Raw genomic sequence first — 9,090 nt, forward strand, 5'->3', positions numbered from 1 at the left:
GTATGTGGTGTAATGAAATGTGTTTATATGGTTTAAGGTTCAAAAAACACATTATTTTCCACATACTGTACATTATTGTTTCTGCTCTATGCACCGCCTTCTGAAACGCTTTAATTTTTATATGGGTCATCGCTCTGAAAAGCGAGGTGTGCTGTGATTGTCCAGCTATCCAGCACGTTGTGATTGGCTGAATGCCTCAAGCGTGTGACGGAAATGTTACGCCTCTTAACATATTGTGATGTCCGGCTGACGCGACGAGACATAAACATAAAACCCATCATAAACATGATATAAACATGATTTCTAGTCGTGTCTTCTTTTGGAAGCCAAAAACAAAGTAGTTTCACTTTCTCAATGAAACAGCGACACCCCCCTAAAGGTCTAAAGTGAGCCCCGTCCAGCTTGAATGAGCAGAGGTGGGTGGCTTGAGGTGGATTCTACGAAGGAGCGTGCCTTTCCGTCCTGTTTGAATGTGCTGAGGTGGGTATGTGGGGGCGTGTTAGAACGAGCCGTTTCAGGGGGGCGTGGAAGAGTCTCAACTTTTATAAAGAATATCTCTTTGGATTTGAGACTTTAGTCTTTGCAACTTTACAGATCTTCTTTATTCACCAAGAGCTTGTAACACTCCAAAGAAAAAGGAAAATTTGAAATCGCAGAATATGACCCCTTTAAATCTTAAAATATATTGAAATAGAAAATAATTATTTAAAATGGTAATAATTTTTCATCTTATGTATGTTGGTGATATGATGGCCAGCAATTAACACAGCAATAACAGCTGCATTGATTTTACTGATGACATTAACGCTGAAGCATTAATGATGAGGTGAAGTAGTACCAGGTGTAATTGATGGGACGCGTTCTCTGATAGCAAGTCATGAATTACATCACAGTGCTAAGATCAGAGTTCAAATGGCTAATTTAGCTTTTAATTGAAATCATTGGAGTGTAGTCTACCCTGACAGCATTGAGCGCTCAGGGGCCCACAGGGCTGCCATTGAGTTTCCACACTTTATATCCTTAATCAGTTAAAGATGTCTCCCAGAATAGATTTTTTTTTTTTTTTTTTTTTACATTAAAGCAAATTACAAACAATGAACTAAACATTCCTTGACAGCAGCAGTGACTCAAAGATAAAGAGAAATAATAATAGAAATAAGTAAGAAGAATAGAAAGAAGACACATACAACATTGTCAAATAATACAACAGGGAAAAAATCAAGGTACCTTACTGATCACTCATTTTCAATGCATCCAGATACATAGTAACAGGTCTCCACCTTTATATAAAAATGTCCAGTTTCAGTTGAAGTTGTGCAGTCATATTCCATTCTATAAATAGATTCAAGATTTTCTATCCACTGGGCCATTTTTGGAGGGTGTGGCTTCATCCATTTAATTGTTATGGTTTTTATTGAACTTAATAAGAGTATATGCAGTATATATCTCTGGTTTTGACTACATAAATCCTGGGGTATCCCTTCGTGCAAGACAAACAGGGGAGTAAATTCAAGTCTACTGTATATGCAGAATTTTCATAATCTCATTCTCAACCTTCACCCCTTGCCAAAATGTACGTAGATATTTTCAGACATTCCCAAAATATATGTGTGTGATCTCCTACCTTCCCCTGATACTCTTTTATTGTTTTTAAACCTAGATTTCCAGGCCAATTCAAATGTGGAAATTGCATGGTTTAAATCAAATATCAAGTGTATTTGGTAATCAAGTTTAACTGCAAGCAGGCAAAATATATGATTGCTGAATGTGCATAAGCCTGTATGTATTGTGTCAGAGAAATGGTATAAATTTAGTGCGGATTAGAGATTGAGAGAGCGATGGCGGAAAAGAATAGAGGGCTATAGCTGTCTCTCGTCTCTATCGTTCAGTACTTGTCAGCCTGCGTTAGCGGTCGGAGCCTTCCAAGAAGGGCTCGCGTGAAACTGTCAGTGCATCCTCTCCACCTCCGCGTTCTGTCTCTCCTCCTCCTCCTTCCTCCCCATCCGTCCCTCCCACCCTCATCTCTCTCTCTCTCTCTCTATCTCTGATGTGTTCTTACAGTGTAAGGCGCAGCCAGTGAGTGAAAGCCCAAGCACCCTCCCCAACACACACACACACACACCCCCACTGCTTGTGTGAACGTAAACACACATACACACACCACAGACGCGTGTGGTTGACCGCACCGGGCTCTCGGCTATGTGTGAAGACACGCACGGCACGCCAAAGAAGCAGCTCTACTGAATCTGACGCTCGCTTTGTAGCAGGACCGCCAACCAGATCGCATCGAAAACCATCCTACTTTCTCTCTCTCTTTTTCCCCTCCCTCTCTTTTCAGTTGTACTTGTGTGAACAGAGCAGGAGAAAAGGAAATACCACCCCCCCCATCATCTCTCTCTCTCACTCACTCTCTCTCTCTCTCTTTCTGTCTGTCCTGTGGTGGGATAAACAGTGAAAAGATGAGCCTGTGATACAGCACCAGACCTGAGTGACCTGACAGCTCAAACAGTGAGTACACGAGTCTCTTACTTTCACTTCCACACTTCCACACCGGCACACACTCACGCCTACATGCAAACAGCATACAAACTCTTTAATTGTTGTATTTGAATAAAGACAGGTGTATCATCAGCCGCTGCTTTTTAACCTTTGCTAAAACTCTTTATTCTGTGCGCTTGAATCAGATTGGTTGTTTAGACTCGCACTGAATGATTGGTTTCATTTTGATGAAACAAATATCCTCCGGCAATTGCGGCGCTTCGTGAATTTAAGTGGCACTTAACGCATCCAGAACTGCATTTTCTCACATGCGTTATTCAAAAGTACACCTCGCTCTTTATTTATTTCTAAAACGGGGCACTTATCTGTCACGGTGTACCTCAGATTCTTGCTGTTATATGAGGAGGCAAGGAGTCAAAAATAAAAAGACATCATCTTAAAGAGTGTCATCCATATCTTCATTTTAATTCAGTTGGATAGTGTGTATATGAAATGGTGCTGTTGTTTACTTTAAATACTTTAGATTCTTTTTTGTACCTTTTGAAAAGTATGTCTTCTATCTTTAGTTTTAAGGATTCTTTGTCACACATTTAACAGCTAAATATAGAAAGGAATTTAAAATAATAATATATTGTGTTTATTTATTATATAACTCCTTTTGTGTAACTGTGCATTCTTTGTTTTATCATTTGGGTGTGCAGTGACACGCATTAGCCTTTACTGTGTGTTGCAGTGTAGATTTTTTTTTGTGTGTGTGTTGTGGAGTGCTGGACGAGAAGAAAGTGTGAGGTTTGCCTCCTCTTCGGATGACCGGCCAGAGAGTGAGAGAGAAAGAGATACAGACAGTGAGACAGAGAACAGCGTGTCACATTCGACTTGCTTGTGACGGTTTGCTCAAGCAGTGTAGCATAGCTGACAACTAAAGCGAGAACACAGTGTTACCCTTAGCCTGTGAACAGCCTGGAAACAAAATGAAGCCTTTAAAATGGATTTTAGGAGTTTTTTTGTTGTAGTTGTTGTAGGAGTACATATTAGCTTGATTTTATTTTTTTTTTTTTCTATATTTTTTCCATTGGAAAATAGTGAATGGTGGCATACGCTAACCAATAGACTGCATATATATACTGTATATGATATGTTAACATGCTATTTTATTTGCAGATGGCTTTTTAAAATATAAAATGCAATGTAGAACTGTAAATGTATAGCTACTGTTCTGCAAATGACATCATAGGACAGACTGAAGAATAGTGTCTTATCGGCGGTTTAAATACTGAGTAATATACTGTAATAGCTAGTAGTTACATTGCATTTCTCCACTACACACCTGAACTTTGCACTTGAATAGTTTAGCATATTGTATATTCATAGTCAATGTTAAAGCTGTCTCTGTTATCCTGTACATAATTTCATAGTCTACACAGAGTTGTACACTCAGACTTTTATATATATATATATATATATATATATATATATTTTTTTTTTTTTTTAAAGGCACACATTCTAATCTCATTTAGTGTTGATTGTCTGTTGTGCAGTGTATTTATTCTTTACATTTCTATTTCATGCTGTTTTTGCACTGCCTGGATATTTGCTGTGATGTGTACTGTCTTACACATATGAGAGATCAAAGCCACCAAGAAATCCATTTCACATGTACATACAGAGGGCATTTGCTTTGCTATGCTTGCCAGTATTTTTTTCATTTACAGCAATAGATAAGGAAAAAAAATTATGTATATAGATTATAAAAAATTTTTCCAAAAAAGAAATAAAAAAGTTTGTTTTTAGAAAAATATGTTTGTAATTTTCAATTATTTAACATTTCCTGTATATATATATTTGCAATATATAAGAAAAATATAGGTTTTATTGAGAACCTTCTTTCCACAAATAAATAAAATAAAAAAGTTAAATAAATATATTTATAATTGCAATAATAGCTGCAATAAACATTTTTTTAATCAGAATATTTTTATGATGTTCAAATAATATATTGCCATTTTATTTAATATTTTCTTTCCAAAAAATAAATTCAACAAATACACATCAAAATAATCATATATGTATAATATATATATATATATATATATATATATATATATATATATATATATATATATATATATATATATATATATTATTATATTTTTATTTATTTTTTTTTTTTTTTTTTTATTTTTTTTTTTAATATGCAAAAATAGCTGCAATGCACATTTTTGAAACTGAATACATTAATAGCTGCAATACACATTTTTTCCTTGAAAAGTGTGGCATAGTGCAAATCATTAAAATCCTTCTAGTCATTCTGGTAAGTTGGTTGTGTTTTATTTTTTTTTTTGTGTTTTGATATTGCAATAAAATTCTTTACTACTACTGCACAACTACTATGACAATCTAATAGAAACCAACATCTTCTGGCAGTTAATCGAGCTCTCCACCTTTTTTCTCTCCTTTTCTCACTCTCCGGTGTGTATGCGCTTGTGTGATTTCACCATTAAGCTTGACTACTGTGCCGTTTCTTGATATGATGACAATTTCCTGCTGAGGCGCATGTCAAATGAAAAATGGTATGAGATGTGTGAACCACATGGTCAGAAAGGTTCACAACTTGTGAATGCAGATTTCATTCATCCGTATGTAAGCAAAGAGCGTAGCACTAACATGAAATGAGCTTTTTACCAAGCTTCTTGATTTCAACGTAAAATTGGCATGTTACTTAACTCCATCCCAGCATGAGACTCTGGCTTTTTTGTTGAAGGATTTTGTGTTGAATGCTCCTGTAAGAATGAGCTACATAGAAGTTAGCATCTGTGTAATGCTTGTGATGGCTTTTAGGTGAACTCTTCCTGAGCTCTATAAAAAGCCACCGCACAACCGGAAAAACTATCATCATTGTCAAAGTTTATATTGCAACTATGAGGCTTCTTTGACAATTCTAAAGGCAATGTGTGAAGGACATAAAGTAAGACTCTGTATCGCTTTTCAAGGAACTGTAACTTAATGTATGCTCTTTACTTTTCAAATTGATCTTACAGCCTTCAGTGAAAAGCGCATAAGAAGTGCTAGACGGGTAAATAATTTATATGCAATCAATAGTGATATTATAGCAGTTGTGTATGACCATCTAAAAAGAAATTATGATAGTTTTATGCAAACAAAGAATATCCTAAATGGTGCCAAATCGAGTCCATTTTATCAAATTGGGGGACTGGACTGGCAGTTCTTATATATTTGGCAGGAAACCAGTTAAGTTACAGTTAAGTTGTCAGGAGAGTGACTCATAGTTACGAAAAATAAATTAATTATATAAAGTGATATGTATATGGATGTTTTGTATTTATGCATTTATTTATTCTGTTTTTGCCAAGCTATACATACATATATATATATATACATACATACATATATATATATATATATATATATATATATATATATATATATATGACAATTTTTTCTCTAGAATGGCGTTTGTCTGTCTGGGGTCCACAAATAGGCATAGTCTCAGTGGGAAAAAAAATCAGAATTGAACAGAATGCTCATTGAAAAATCATGGCAAGCAATATTTTTTTTACAGCTGCCTGGGTTCCAAAAGTATATTCATTTATTTTCTCCACAGGGATTTAAGCAATTCTTCAGTATGGAGTAATTCAGGAAAGAGATTTAAACCTTGAAACCAAAACAACCAGCTCTAAATGAATCACAACATTACATGATTTGATTCCAAGATAAAAGTTTTGGAAAATCAGACAAATACAAAGCTACAAGACTGCATATTTTTTTATGAGGCACTAAGCTATATCCCATAAAGCACTGCAAATGATGCAATCAAATCAGCAATGATGGTACGATATAAAAACTTGACTTAAACTCATAAGCACAAAAGTGCAATATATTAGAAGTTTGTTAAAAAATATTGACGTGTACTTCTTCTGAAGTATTTACCATCGCTTAACATCCTCACAGTTGTCTTCCTTGAAAGATTTGTACATTATTGCAAAAAAATCTATTTCCCTATAGAGAAAATAAATGTGATTTTTTTTTTTTCAACCTGTTCAACAAGCACCCTTAATATGGTATCAAAAAGAAGCTTTTTTTCTTTATGTGTGGGCATTTTCTGTGTGCTTTCTGTTTGCACTTTTTGTGTGCATATAACCAGGATTTAATCTGTCATATCCAATTTATTCAGTCTTTTTTATAACCTGTCTTCTGCTGTATGGTGATAAACAGGTGGTAAAAGGGCCATAGTGTTCCCATGGGAATGTAGGTTTAAGTCCGGACTGTCATGTCTTGATTGCACACCCTCTTTTTCCCCCTTTATTTTCCCGTTTGCCTTCACTGCCATTCAGTATAGAAGACACAAAACATGTACATTCACGCTTATATATATTATGGTATAATATCAGCACTGTATAACCTTATATAAATGAGAATGCTGAAGGACAAACATAACTCTTCCTTTCGACACGATGCATAAATCACCCGAGTAGTGTGAAAATGCACATACGGATTATCTGTCGTCATCGAATTCACATATTGACAAATTGGAGCCGTAGCCATATTCGTTCATAATCTAAACCTAATGATGTGTTGGCTCAATGTGGTTGAGCGGCGTTAGTCCAGGGTTAAAGGAAACCACCCTGACCTCACCTTGGACCCCTCGCTGTCACAGTTGCCTGGCGAGTGACTGATGCAGGACTAAAGGACCTACTTGTTTATGTTCAATGGAGAGCTTTCTCTCCCGTCTTCCTGTTTATTTATGAGCCCCTCTCATCCAGCCTGAGCGAGAGGAGATAAATCTGTCACACTCAGATCTACTACTGCTACAACCCACCCGTGCACACCAGCTTACTCTCACTCGCTCCTTTAGTTAGGTTAGAGTACATGAAGACAGTGTACCAACATTTGTTTGCCTTGTTTTTATCACAGGATTTTGAAATGGGGTGCAATGGGTCCCTTAAGGAATATGTTTTGCTAAATAAAAGTGCCAAAGTGTGTTGTGTTTTATGTTATGTTGTTATGTTATGTTATGTGTTGTTATGTTATGTTATGTTATGTTATGTTATGTTATGTGTTGTTATGTTATATGTTATGTTATGTTATATGTTATGTTATGTTATGTTATATGTTGTTATGTTATGTTATGTTACGTTACGTTACGTTACGTTACGTTACGTTACGTTGTCATGTAATGTTATGTTATATGTCATGTTATGTTATGTTATATATGTTTTGTTTGAAAAAAAAATGTTTTCAATTTATAATAACAGACTGTGAGTTTTGTTTGGTAATCTTGTTGACGATTCGATGACAGACGTCCACTGGCTGTTTGCGTACAACAGACACTATGCTTACAGTCAGCTGAGCATTGCTTCATTTTATTATTTTTTTTCTCCTAAAACATAGATTAGATAGCATACAAGATTTATACAGTATGTTTGAAGTTCAGAGTGATCGGTGGGTCTGGAAACAGTGAATCATCTTCTTGTCATATTTTGTCATGATGCTCATATTTTTGGAAGGAGCTGCATTAAAGGCCTTCTGTTTGATCATCTGTCTGTTTAGAAAGCCACCGGAAGTGCTGTCACTCACAGCATTCACACCATTGAGCACCTGTTACAAATATTTGCAGACATATTTTATTGGAACATTTTTGGAAATCGATTTATATTTTTATATGTATTAATTAGCTGCAATGATGATGCAGTTTAGCTTTTTTTTTTTTTAAGAAATGCTTTAATTCTGCAAGGTTGCATGCACTGATCACATATTACATTATATATCTTCTGTTTTTTTAAATGATTTATCAAAGCATCCTGAAACAAAAATGTCAAGGTTTCCATAAAAAATGTTTAGCAGCACAGCTGTTTTCAACATTGATGATAATAAGAAATGTGTCTTGAGCACCAAATCAGCATATTAGAATGATTTCTGAAGGATCATGTGGAGGGCTTTGCTACCACAGAAATAAATGGAAGTTTAAAGTACAGTATATTAAATTAGAATAGTTATTTTAAATTGTAATAATGTTTTAGAACATTACAGATTTTTTGACTAAATAAATGCAGCTTTGGTAAGCACAAGTGAGTTCTTTTCAAATATTTTTTTCTCAATGAACTAGACTACCACTGTAGCTTTAACAGAACGATCTGTGCTTCCCACATTTGTGTTTAAAAATTTCAACTGGCCAATCATGTCATCTACAAGATTATCAGTCATTGTTTTTCCATCAAATTGTCAAAGTTTAAAGGGAGCCAGGCTCAAATGAAAGCTTTAAAAATGCATCTAACAGCAGCAACAACCTTTGGCGATGTGTTTTGATGACAGCTCTAGTGTAATCCCTCAGTATTCAGCTAGGCAACATTTCCATATGCGACTGCCAAGACCATAGCAGTCGAATCCATGCCCTCCAAGGAAAGGCTTTGATAGTCAGACTCACAGAGATTGTGTGGTCCTAGACTGGATAATGTTAGTGCTATCTGTGAGACTCCCAACTGAAAGAAAAAAATAAATAAATACAAAAAAACCTCACAATGCCGGCTGTGAAGTGAGGAATGGGGTGAATATAGTATACAATATCATAAGGAA

At 35.4% G+C, this 9,090-nt stretch overlaps 1 protein-coding gene across 11 annotated transcripts in view; it reads left to right on the top strand.

Annotated features, from left to right (window-relative positions):
- Positions 1 to 2,073: 2,073 nt before the first annotated feature.
- Positions 2,074 to 9,090, top strand: part of LOC109084702 (RNA binding protein fox-1 homolog 3-like) — a 384,371-nt gene continuing 377,354 nt past the window's right edge. For 4 of the 11 annotated variants that reach the window (XM_042735816.1, XM_042735815.1, XM_042735827.1 and 1 more), the window contains exon 1: positions 2,090 to 2,508. The gene's annotated coding sequence lies outside the window, so the exon portion shown is untranslated. Of the gene's footprint in view, positions 2,509 to 9,090 lie in introns of all 11 variants that reach the window. The other 7 variants (XM_042735821.1, XM_042735825.1, XM_042735826.1 and 4 more) reach the window with 6 other exon arrangements.

The sequence above is a fragment of the Cyprinus carpio genome, chromosome B12 (genome assembly GCF_018340385.1).
Source record: "Cyprinus carpio isolate SPL01 chromosome B12, ASM1834038v1, whole genome shotgun sequence".
NCBI classification, from domain to species: domain Eukaryota; kingdom Metazoa; phylum Chordata; class Actinopteri; order Cypriniformes; family Cyprinidae; genus Cyprinus; species Cyprinus carpio.